The sequence below is a fragment of the Passer domesticus genome, chromosome W, assembly GCF_036417665.1.
Source record: "Passer domesticus isolate bPasDom1 chromosome W, bPasDom1.hap1, whole genome shotgun sequence".
Taxonomy (NCBI): Eukaryota; Metazoa; Chordata; class Aves; order Passeriformes; family Passeridae; genus Passer; species Passer domesticus.
The window spans coordinates 19,537,163-19,549,063 of NC_087511.1; positions in this window are offsets into that span (position 1 = coordinate 19,537,163).

The following is an 11,901-nucleotide window of genomic DNA, read 5'->3' on the forward strand; positions in this document are numbered from 1 at the left end:
GGGGGAGTTTTGGGGGAATGTTTCGGGAATTTTGGGGGGGATTTTGGGGGTTTAAAGAGGAATTTTACAGGATTTTTTATTTTTGGAGGGATTTTGGGAGTTTTCAGGGGATTTTTGGCGGATTTTGGGAATTTTTGGGGAATTTGGGGGGATTTGGGAATTTTTGGGGTCTAAAACGGATTTTTGGGGGATTTTGAGGTGGAAATGAGAAATTTTTGGGTTTTATTTGGGTTTTTTGGGGGATCTTGGGAATCCTTGGGGATAATTTGGGGAATTTGGGGGATTTTTTGGAATTTTATTGGGACTTCAAGTGGAATTTTGGGGGATTTGGGGTTTTTTTGGGATGTTTAGGGGGATTTGGGGAATTTTGGGAGTTTAAAGGGGATTTTTTGGGGGGATTTCTGGGAATTTTTGGGAGAATTTTGGGGAGATTTTGAGGGGGATTTTGGGGGTTTAAAGGGGATTTTTGGGGGGGAGCCCTTTGGGGGACTTTTGGGTAAAATTTTAGGGATTTTTGTGGGGATTTTGGGGACTTTTGGTGGATTTTGGAGGGATTTGGGGGAAATTTGGGGTTTTTTGGGGGGAGAATTTTGGTTTTTTTGGGGGGGATTTCATTTTTTGTGGGGAATTTTGGTTTTTTGGGGGGGGAATTTCGGTATTTTTGGGGGGATTTAGGATTTTTTTGGGGGGAATTTCGGGTTTTTTGGGTGGAATTTTTTTTAAATTTTGTTTTTTGGGGGAGATTTGATTTTTGGGGGGGGGGGATTTTGGATTTTTTGGTGTTTCCCCCCCCCAGGGTTCCATTTTTGCTCCCTCCTGGATTTTGGGTTTCCCAGGGAGCTGCTGGAGGAGGAGCTGGGGAAGGGCCCCGGCGATCCCCCGGCCAAGTAAGGCACAAAAATGGGAAATTTGGGAAGAATGGCGATTTTCGGGAAAAATGGGGGTTGGGGAAAATAACAAAAAAAGGGGGGATTTTGGGAGGGAAAATAACCAAAAATTGGGGGTTTGAGAGGGAAAATAACCAAAAATTGGGAATTTGGGGGAAAAAATGGGGATTTTGGGAGGGGAAATCAGAAGAAAATGGTATTTTGGCAGGGAAAATAAGCAAAAATTGGGAATCTGAGAAAAAAAATGGGAATTTGGGAGGGAAAATCCTGAAAAAGTGGGGTTTTGAGAGGGGAAATTCCCAAAAATCGTGAGTTTTGGGAAAAACAATTGAGGTTTGGGGAGGGGAAATCCCCAAAAATTGGGAATCTTGGGGGGGGGGGGGGAAATTGGTTTTGGGAAAAGAAACCACAAAATTGGGGATTTTGGGGAAAAAATGGGGATTTTGGGAGGGAAAATTAAAAAAAAAAAAAGGATTTTGGGAGGAGAAATAACCAAAATTTGGGAAAAGAAAGGGGATTTTGGAGGGAAAATACCAAAAAAATTGGGGATTTTGGGAGAAATGGGGATTTGGGAGGGGAAATAACCAAAAATTGAGGATTTGGGGCAAAAAATTTGGAGATTTTGGGATGAGAAACCCCAGAAATTGGGGATTTGGAAGGCAAAATCCCAAAAAGTTTGGGATTTTGGGGGGGGAAAGGGAATTTTGGGAAGCATAATATCCAAAAATTGGGGATTTGGGGAAAAATTGGGATTTTGGGGAGGGAAAATCCCCAGAAATAGGGGTTTGGGGGAAAAAAATTGGGGATTTGGGAGGGGAAATTGCCAAAAATTGGGGAATTTGGGGAAAAATGGGAATTTTGGGAGGGAAAATAGCAAAAAATTGGGAATTTGTGAGGGAAAATAACCCCAAAATTTGGAATTTTAGGAAAAAATGGGAATTTTGGGAGAGGCAATCTGAAAAAATTGTGGATTTTCGGTAAAATTTGGGATTCTGGGTGGGAAATCCCCAAAAATTTGGGACTTTGGAATAGAAAATCCCAAAATTTGAGGTTTTATGGGGGAGGGAAACCTCAAAATTTTGAGATTTTGGGCAAAATTTTGGGGTTTTGGGAGGGGGAATAAAAATGTTGGGATTTTGGGATGGGGAGCCCTGAAAAATTTAATATTTGGGGAGGGGGGACCCCAAAATTCCCCTCCTGGATCTCAAAATTCCCAAATTTAACTGCAGGGAGGCTTTGCCCAGTGCCCCTGGAAAGAGGTGAGAGACAAAAATCCCAAAAATGTCCCAAAAATTTCCCCCAAAATTCCCCCAATTCCCTCAATCTTCCCCAATTCTGCCTAAAATCCCCTCAAAACTCCCTAAAACTCCCCAAATCTCAAGAAAAAATCCCCCAAATCGCCCAAAACTTCCCAGGATTTCAAAAAAATTCCCAAAAAATCCTAAAACCCCTCCCAATTTCCCACCAAATTCCTCCAAAATTCCCAAAAATCTTCTCCAATTCCACCCTAAAATCTCCCCCAAATGCCCAAAAATCCCCAAATTCCCCCAAACCTCCTCTGAAATTCCCAAAATTTCCCTCAAACTCCCCTAAAACCCCCCTAAAATTCCCAGCAATTCCCAAATCCCCCTAAAATTTTCCCTCAAATCTCTGAAATTCCCCAAAATTCCTCTCTTAATTCCCCCAAAATCCCAAATCCTATAAAAATGCCTCAAAAACTCCCCAAAAATTCCCCCAAATTCCCATGTCTCCCCAAAACTCATCCCAAAATTCCAAAAAATTCCCCCAAAATTCCCCCAAAATCCCCCTAAAATTTCCCCCAAATTCCCAAAACCCCGCCCAAAACCCCTTCCAAATTCCCCCTAAAATTCCCCCAAACACCACCCACATCCCCAAAAATTCCCAAATTTTCCCCAAATGCCCCAAAATTCCCAAAACCCTTCCCCATTTCTGCCTGAAATCTTCCTCAAATTCCCTAAATCCCCCCAAAACTCCTCCCAAATCCCAAGAAATTAACAAATTTTCCCTAAAATTCCACCAAATTCCAAAAATCCCCCAAAATAAAAAATCCCAAAAAATAATAAAAAATTCCCAGAATATGCCCAAAACCTCTCTAAAATTCCTGAAAATTCCCCAAAAGTTCCCAAAATTCCCCCCAAACCCTTTCAGAATTTAAAAAAATTCTCCAAATCTACTCAAAATACCCTCAAATTTTCCCCAAAATTCCCAAAAATCCCCCCATATCCCCAAAATTTTCCAAAAAATTCCCCAAATCCCTCCCCAATTCCCAAAAATTCCCCCAAAATTTCCAAAAAATTCCCAAATCCCCCCAAAACCCCTCCGAAATTCCTGAAAATTCCACAAAGTTTCCCAAATCTCCCCAAAATTCCCTCAAATTTTCCCCTGAATTCTCCAAAATTCCTCAAAGCCCTTCTCAGTCTCCAAAAATTCCCCAAAATTTAAAAAACATTCCCAAAAATTTCCTAAATCCCCCCAAGCCCCTCCAAAATTACAAAAAATTAAAAAAAATGCCAGAAACTGTTCCAAAATTCCCCAAAAATTTAAAAAAAATCCCCAAATATTCCTCAATTCCCAAATTCCTCCAAAATTCCCAAATCCCTCTCAAAACCCCTCCAAAATTAAAAAAAATCCAAAAAAATTCCCAAAATTCCTCAAAAATTTTCAAAAATTTTCAAAAAATGCCCCAAAATCCCCGAAAACCTCTCCAGCATTCCCAAAAGATCATTAATAAAAATCCCCAAGAGTCCCAAAACTCCTCAAAAATTCCCCAAAAATTCTTAAATCTTCTCAAATGCCCTCCAAAATTCCAAAAAATTTCCCCAAAATTCCCTCAAATTTTCCCCCAAATTTTCCCCAACCCCCCAGAGCCCTCCCCAGACCCCTGCCCCGCCCCGGAATCCTGGAGTTTTCTGGGATTTCCCTGGGATTCCCCGGAATTCCCTGGAATTTTTCCGTTGTTTCCGGAACGTTCCGCAGGCCCCCTGGGTGCTTTCTGCAGCAGACGAGGAAGAAGGGGGGGGGGGAGGGGCCCGAGACCCCCCCCAAACAGAGTGAGGAAAACCCCAAAATTGGGAATTTACACCCAAAAATGGGAAATGAGAGCCAAAAAATGGGGATTTACACACACAGAAAGGGAATTTACACACAAAAAATGGGAATTTATAAAAAAAAAAGGGAATTTATAACGAAAATTTGGGAATTATGAGCCAAAAAATGGGAATTTACGCCAAAAAAATTGGAATTTCTAACCAAAATTGGGAATTGCGAGCCTGAAATTGGGAATTTCCAATCAAAATTGGGAATTTCCACCCACATTTTGGAATTGAGAGCAAAAAACTGGGAATTCTGACCCAAAACTGGGAATTCCCAGTGCAACATTGGCTGATTTGGGGTGAATTTTCCCATTTTGGGGTGATTTTGTCCCAATTTTGAGTGATTTTGTCCCCATTTTGAATGAATTTGCCCAATTTTGGGTGAATTTTCCCATTTTTGGGTGATTTTGTCCCAATTTTGGGTGAATTTGCCAAGTTTTGGGTGAATTTTCCCAGTTTTGGCTGTTTCAGCCCCACACTTGTTCATGATCCACCTGCTCGAGGTTTTGGGGCTGATTTTGGAGTGGATTTGGGGTTTTTTTGGGGTTTTGGGGTCCTGAGTCCATTTTTGGGCTGATTTTCCCACTTTTGGGTTAATTTTTCCCATTTCCTGGTTGATTTTTCCCATTTTTGGACAGATTTTCCCCATTTTTGGTTCTTTTTCCTGAATGCAGACTCGTTTGTGTTCCGCCTCTTTGGGTTTTTGGGGAATTTTAGGGTCCTGATCTCATTTTTGTGTTGATTTTCCCATTTTTGTGTTGATTTTTCCAATTTTTGGCTGATTTTGGGGGATTTCTCCCCAGACTCATTTGTGCTCCGGATCTTTGGTGGTTTTGGGGTGATCTTCCCCCTTTTTGTGTTGATTTTCCCCATTTTGAGTACCTCTCCCTGTCCACAAGGCGGCAGCACTGCCCGCATCCTTTTGAATGGCGAGATGCAGTACCTCTCTCTCACCACAAGGCTGCAGAACTGCCACCCATGTCTTTTAGGGGGAGCTGCACTACCTCACTCTGTCCACAAGGCGACAGCACTATATGAAATCTCTGTTTGTGGAAGCTGCACTATTGCTCTCTGTCCACAAGGGGGAGCACTGCCACCCACGTCTTTTAGGGGGAGCTGCAGTAGCTCTCTCTGCCACAAGCTGGCAGCACTGCCCTGTAGCAGACCTAGGGCCTGCGAGGCCTCCATGGAGGTCAGAGGCCTAAAGCTAGGAAATGCCAAGTCAGCATGACTGGACCCTAGCAGCCCCTCTCTTCCGCCTTTCGGACCCTGCTTATCTCTCTGTAAGCCCATAGGTCACTTTCCCCTGACCCTTACTATTGGACAGTTTTCAAAACCCCTGTAGGGTATAAAAAGCCCTGATTCTGCCTGGTTCGGCAGAAGAGCTGTCACTGGGAACCTTCGCAGAACACCCAAAGAATAAAGAATCCTGCGGAACCTCACACGGCCTTCTCCTCTCTCTCCCTGCGTCTGCTGCTGCTGCACCTAGCAAGCTAAAGAGCTGAAATCACTAAGAGCTGATAATCACTAAGAGCTGCAAATCACTATAGCTTGCCTAGGTTGCCTGAGCTCCTGCTGAGTTATCCTGGCTCCGGCACCCTGCTGGGTAGGGTAATGCCGTGATATACTGGCGCCCGGAACTGAGCTGATATTCTGGCCCCGGAACTGAATGCTGGACCTGGCATTTCAGAGGAGCAGCATTTCTTCTTGAAATTGTCACTGCCTTCGCTCGCCAGAAACCCTGGAAGGAGAAGCCTCCGTTTTAGCAGGACTCTTCTGAAAGGCGGTCAGCTGACCCTCACCGTTGACATCTGGGCACACGAGTGCTCGAGGAGACTGACCCAGCAGACCACGTCCAGCAGATCTTTGACCTACACCTGGTTGAAGAAGTGTAAGTTTTAAAACAGCCTTTCTTGCATGCAAAAACTTTTTCCTTGGGTTCTTTTTTTTGTTTTTTGGATTTTTTCTCTTTTTTTTCTGCTGGCAGGGAACAGGAACATGGGATCGAAGCTTAGTAAATTAAAAAGATCCCAGAACGAGAGGGATTTATATTTACTAATCCTAGAAATCCTATCTTCTAACAACTTTACTTTTTCTAAAGGTAACCTTTCAAAAACGAGCCTGAAAAAATTTATAAAATGGATTCTTTCCCACTTTCCAGATACTAATACACAGACTATTACCTTAGACCCTTTTGGGATACAATTGGGACCATGATATATAAGTTTCAAACTAACCAAGATTTTTCTGTAACTTGCTTTATCCCTATATTTCACATTATAACTAAAGCCGTAGAGAAAACTAACAAAAAACCTGTAACTTCAGTGCAAACTTCTATTGAACAAAGCGCGAATATCTTATCTGCCTTAACAGAAGCCTCTCCTTCAAATGCTAATCACACTGATAACATTCTTTCGCCCTCCACCCTGGAATCCAGTACTCTTCCTCTGAGTCCTAGCGTCCTGCCGTCCCCCTCTACACTTGCGCCGTCCCCCTCTACACTTGCGCCGTTTCCCCACAACCCCGCCGTGCCCACATTCTCCAATCCCCCCCCTCCCCTTCGGGAGCTACATCCTGCATGCGACCTTGCTCTGCGTTATCTCCGAGAGCAACTGTGCCAGTCTCCGTCGGGTCCGAGCCACCCCCCACCCTTCCTGCTGCTCCCCCGGTCCCTGCAGGGGCCCCCCCCACTCCCTCTGTCGCCCCTCCAGCCCTTGCTTCCTCGATCCCACCCACCATCCCTGCTGCCTCCCCCCCCCACCCTCGCGTCTTTCCCTGCCCCCAATACCATCCCTGCAGCAGCAGGGGATGTCCCCACCTGCATACCTGCCCCAGACCCAAGCCACCCTGTATCCGTGACACCCTCTTCCAGCCCCGCTACCTCCGCTCCTGCGCTGATCCCTTGTCCCCACCCCCAGGCTTTGCAGCCACACACCCACCCTCAGGGACCCCCGGTCGGAACCTCCCAGACTTCCCCGGGTATCACCCTCCTTCCCCATGCGCCCCAGTCCTGTGCCTGCTGTGCCACGGATTGCGCAGCCACTCCAGCGCTGCTGCCTCCCTCTAGCCATGTTCTGCCGTGTGCTGCCTTACACTCTGTCCAGCCACATGCACCTCTGCAAAATGTTGCTCCAACACGCCATAAAAAGCAGAAGGCACTGCCTGCTAGCTTTCACTCGACTTCTGATGAAAGCAGTGACAGTGATTCTGATATGGATATAGAGTATATTGATCCATGGGCTAAAATAAAAATGGAAGCAACACAGGCAGAGGCTTGGCAATTGGCTCAGAGAATTACTGCCTTTCCAGTAGATTATAAAAAGGGAAAAAGAGGGGGTGCTACCATGAGAAAGACGTGGGAACCGATTACAAATAAAGAACTTGTACAATTAAGAAATACTGCCAAAGAACATGGTCGAAGTTCACATATTTTTAGAAATTTCCTTGAAGCTACATTCTCAGCACATGTTCTGGTACCCCACGATATTAAAAATATTGCCCAGTGACTCCTTTCTCCCGCCGAGTACATGCTTTGGGAAAGGCATTGGAAAAAGCAATTAAAAACATTATCAGATAACTATGCTGCAGATGCTGATAAGTCAAACTTTACACTCGAACAGCTGACTGGTGAAGGGGATTTGCAGAAACCCTCTGACCAAGCTGATACCTTACCTAAGGCAACACTACAAGATGTGGCTATGGCAGCAAAAACTTCCTTACTCCTTACCCCTGATGACTCTACTCCTACCCAATACTTTTCTACTATTAAACAATGAATAGATGAAAGCTTTATCAAATTTGTGGATAGAATTAAGGATGCTCTGGAAAAACAGATAGAGAGCACAGAGACAAGAAAAGAACTGTTGTGCAAGCTTGCCATGAGTAATTCGAATGAAAAATGTAAAACAATTCTGAGAGCCTCACCCTTAGACACAGAACCTACCATAAAGCAAATGCTGGAAAGCTGCACACGCCACTTGTCCACTGAAGGTACAGTGGCCCAAGCAGTAACTAAGGGTATTGCAGAAGGAGTTTCTAGTGCATATGCAGTAATAGCTTCTAAAGACCAGGTCTGCTGCTACCACTGCAGAGACTTTGGACATTTTATAAAGGACTGTCCAGAGAGGTCACCTACCAGGTACCCTCGCAACATCTACCAAAGGCCCCAGAATCAGCAGTACTACCAGCAGCGTCCGGGAAACTTCCAGCGGAGCGTGGTGGGGCCCCACGCAAAGACACCAAACCAAAGGCCATCCAGACCCAGTCACGCACCATCCCAGGAGATTCCAGACCACATGAGGAGGACCCAACACACGGAGCAATACCGATGGGAACCCACCGCCAACTGGTAACTGCACTGTCCATTGATAGTTTCCATTTTTTAAAAAATGACAATGTTTATCGTGTTCCCACAAGTAAACGTGGGCCACAAGGTGGTCCTTCTAACATCCTAATTATAGGTGATATTCTCCATAGCCCAAAGGAAATATTTGTTGTTCCAGAAGTACAAACAGTGCACCCAGGACAAGAAATCTCTGTCCAGGCGTACTGCACAGACTTACCATTTTTTCTTCCAAAGGGAACTCCAATTGCACAAGCCTTTTTACTCCCTAAGAATCACAGGGAACAGCTTCCTCTCAACCCCACAGCAATGTGGACACAAGTTGTGGGACCAAGTAAGCCTATCATCGAGTGCGGCCTTACCTGCAGAGGAGAGAAGATCCACTTACCAGGGTTGCTGGACACCGGTGCAGACGTGGCCATCATCGCTTGCTCAGAATGGCCAGCACACTGGGAACTACAACCTGTGGCAGGCATGATTTCAGGGATCAGTGGAGCTACAGTTTATATGCGAAGCAAGAACAACATCCTCATCGAAGGGCCTGAAGGCAAGTTGGCAACCATCCGCCCGTTTGTGGTAAGGGCCCCTGTCACCCTATATGGACGCAACATTTTATCTCAGTGGAAGGCTTCCCTACGTATTCCCAGTCCGGATTTCTAATTGGGGCCACTGAGGAGCGTGCACTGCCAGATACTCCTCGTCTCACCTGGAAATGCCATAACCTGATCTGGATCGAGCAGTGGCCCCTCTCTAAAGTCAAACTGTGGGCACTACATGCCCTTGTGGACGAACAGCTCGCCAAAGGCCACATCGTAGAGACTACCAGCCCTTGGAATTCTCCGGTCTTTGTACTGAAAAAGCCTGGAACAGACAGGTGGAGGGTCCTCCACGATCTTCACAAAATCAGCGAGGTCATTGAGGACATGGGTCCCCTCTAGCCTGGTCTGCCCTCACCATCGATGCTGCCTAGAGACTGGACACTTGCTATCATTGATATTAAAGACTGTTTCTTCAGCATCCCGCTGCATCCCCAGGATGCTCCTTGGTTTGCTTTCTCCGTTCCCTCTCTTAACAGAGAGGCTCCTCTCAAAAGATGTCATTGGCTTTTTCTTCCTCAAGGACTCAAGTGCAGTCCCAGTATATGCCAGTGGTATGTTGCTCACATCATTTCTCCTGTTTGGAACCTATTCCCAGATGCAATCATCCATCACTATATGGGTGATATCCTAGTCTGTGCATGAGAAAAAGCTTACTTGGTCAAAGCAGTTAAAAAGACTATTGAAACCATAGAAAAGGCAGGATTCGAGATACCTGAGGACAAAATGCAGTACACCAATCCATGGACATATCTTGGACTCCAGATCTGGGAAAAGACCATCGTACCCCAGCAGCTCGCCATCTGAGACGACCCAAAAACCCTGAGAGACTTACACAGTCTGTGCAGCTCCATCAACTGGGTACGTCCACTGCTAGGAATTACAACAGAGGACCTCGCTCCCCTGTTCAACCTTCTTCGGGCCAGTGAGGATCTGGACTCTCCATGCACTCTAACACCAGAGGCCCGAGATGCCATCACCAAGGTTCCAGAAGCCCTGTCTTCACGCAAAACCCATCGCTACGAGCCCAGCCTGCCTTTCCAGTTCGTCATTCTGGGAAAAGCACCTCGGTTCTATGGACTGATTTTCCAATGGGACACTCAACTTCGAGACCCTTTACTAATACTGGAATGGATCTTTACAAATAACCAACCCACAAAGACAATTACCACCTTCCAAGGAATTATGGCACATTTAGTAAAAAAGGCTAGAACTCGCCTCTGCTCCCTTGCAGGGTGTGAGTTCACATGCATATATTTGCCAATGACCACTGGGGACCTGGAACATTTGCTCCAGACCAATGAAAATCTCTAGTTTGCCTTAGATAGCTATACAGGTCAAATTTCAGTACATATCCCAAAACATAAGCTTTTTAATCGTGATGTAACCTTTCATCTGACCCCAAGATTAGTCCAAAGTAGAGCACCTCTCAAAGCTCTAACCATCTATACAGATGGCTCAGGGTCATCCCACAAGTCGGTAATGACATGGAGAGACCCTAAGACGCAAAACTGGGAATCTGACATAGAAATAGTGGAGGGATCTCCACAGATTGCAGAGTTAGCAGCTGTTGTCAGAGCCTTTGAGAAATTCAAAGACGAACCTTTTAATCTGGTCACAGATTCAGCTTATGTTGCTGGCATAGCTATGAGAGCAGAACATGCTCTTCTCAAAGAGGTTTCCAATCCAAAGTTATACCAATTGATTTCTACATTAACATGCTTAATTTCCCACAGAAAGCAACCTTACCATATAATGCATGTGAGATCACACACTGACCTCCCAGGTTTCATTACAGAAGGGAACAGGAAAGCGGGCACGTTAGCCATGGCAATAGAGACTGCTAATGTCCCTAACATCTTTGCCCAGGCAAAGTTGTCACACACATTTTTTCATCAAAATGTGCCTGCCCCTTATCAGAATGTTCAAGCTTTCAAAAGATCAAGCAAAAGGTATTGTGGCCACATGCCCGAACTGTCAAAACTACCAGATACCATCTATGGGGACGGGAGTCAATCCCTGAGGTTTAAACAGCTGCCAGCTGTGGCAGATAGATGTAACCCACTTTGCACCTTTTGGAAGGTCAAAATACTTGCATGTATCGGTCGATACGTTCTCAGGAGCAGTATTTGCCTCAACACATCCAGGAGGAACTGCGCAGCACACCATAAAACATTTTCTCCTTGCCTTTGCTACCCTGGGAGTACCAAAGGAGATCAAAACAGACAATGGACCTGCCTATACCTCTCGTAAGTTAAAAGAGTTCTTCAGTGAGTGGGGAATACAACACAAGACAGGTATACCTGCAAACCCCACAGGACAATCCATCGTAGAAAGGACACATCAAACCCTCAAAAGAGTCCTCAACCAGCAACAGAGAGAAACAAAAATCATTTCTCCAGTTGAAAGACTTTGCAAGGTTCTCTATGTCATCAACTTCCTGAACTGTACAACCTCAGAGCCTGATCCACCAATACTTCACCACTTTGCAAATACCACCCAAGCAAAGCTCACTGAGAAGCCAGCTGTGCTAGTGAAGGACCCAGAAACACATCAAATTTCGGGACCTTTCCAACTGATTACCTGGGGGAGAGGATATGTGTGTGTTCTACTACCATCTGGTCCAAGATGGTACCCAGGGAAAAACATCAAACCATACCTAGGCACTGCAAATACCACTTCCACAAGCAGTGACAAGAATCCTCCTGAGTCAAACACAAGACCTCCTCAAAACCAGACCAGTTCTGCCTGGAGACGAAGACGTCGCCGAACGTCCACAAGCGGAGGAGACGACCGTCCCATCACGCGACAGCAGGCAAAACAGAAAGCTGAACAACTTTCTGCGGCATTAAGCCCCAGGCCAGACATAGCCTGAAAACAAAACTGTTCTCTGAATTATATGTTATTACCCTTTTTACCCTAAAAACCCTATTATCCCCTTTCTCAACTCTTACCAAAAGCCT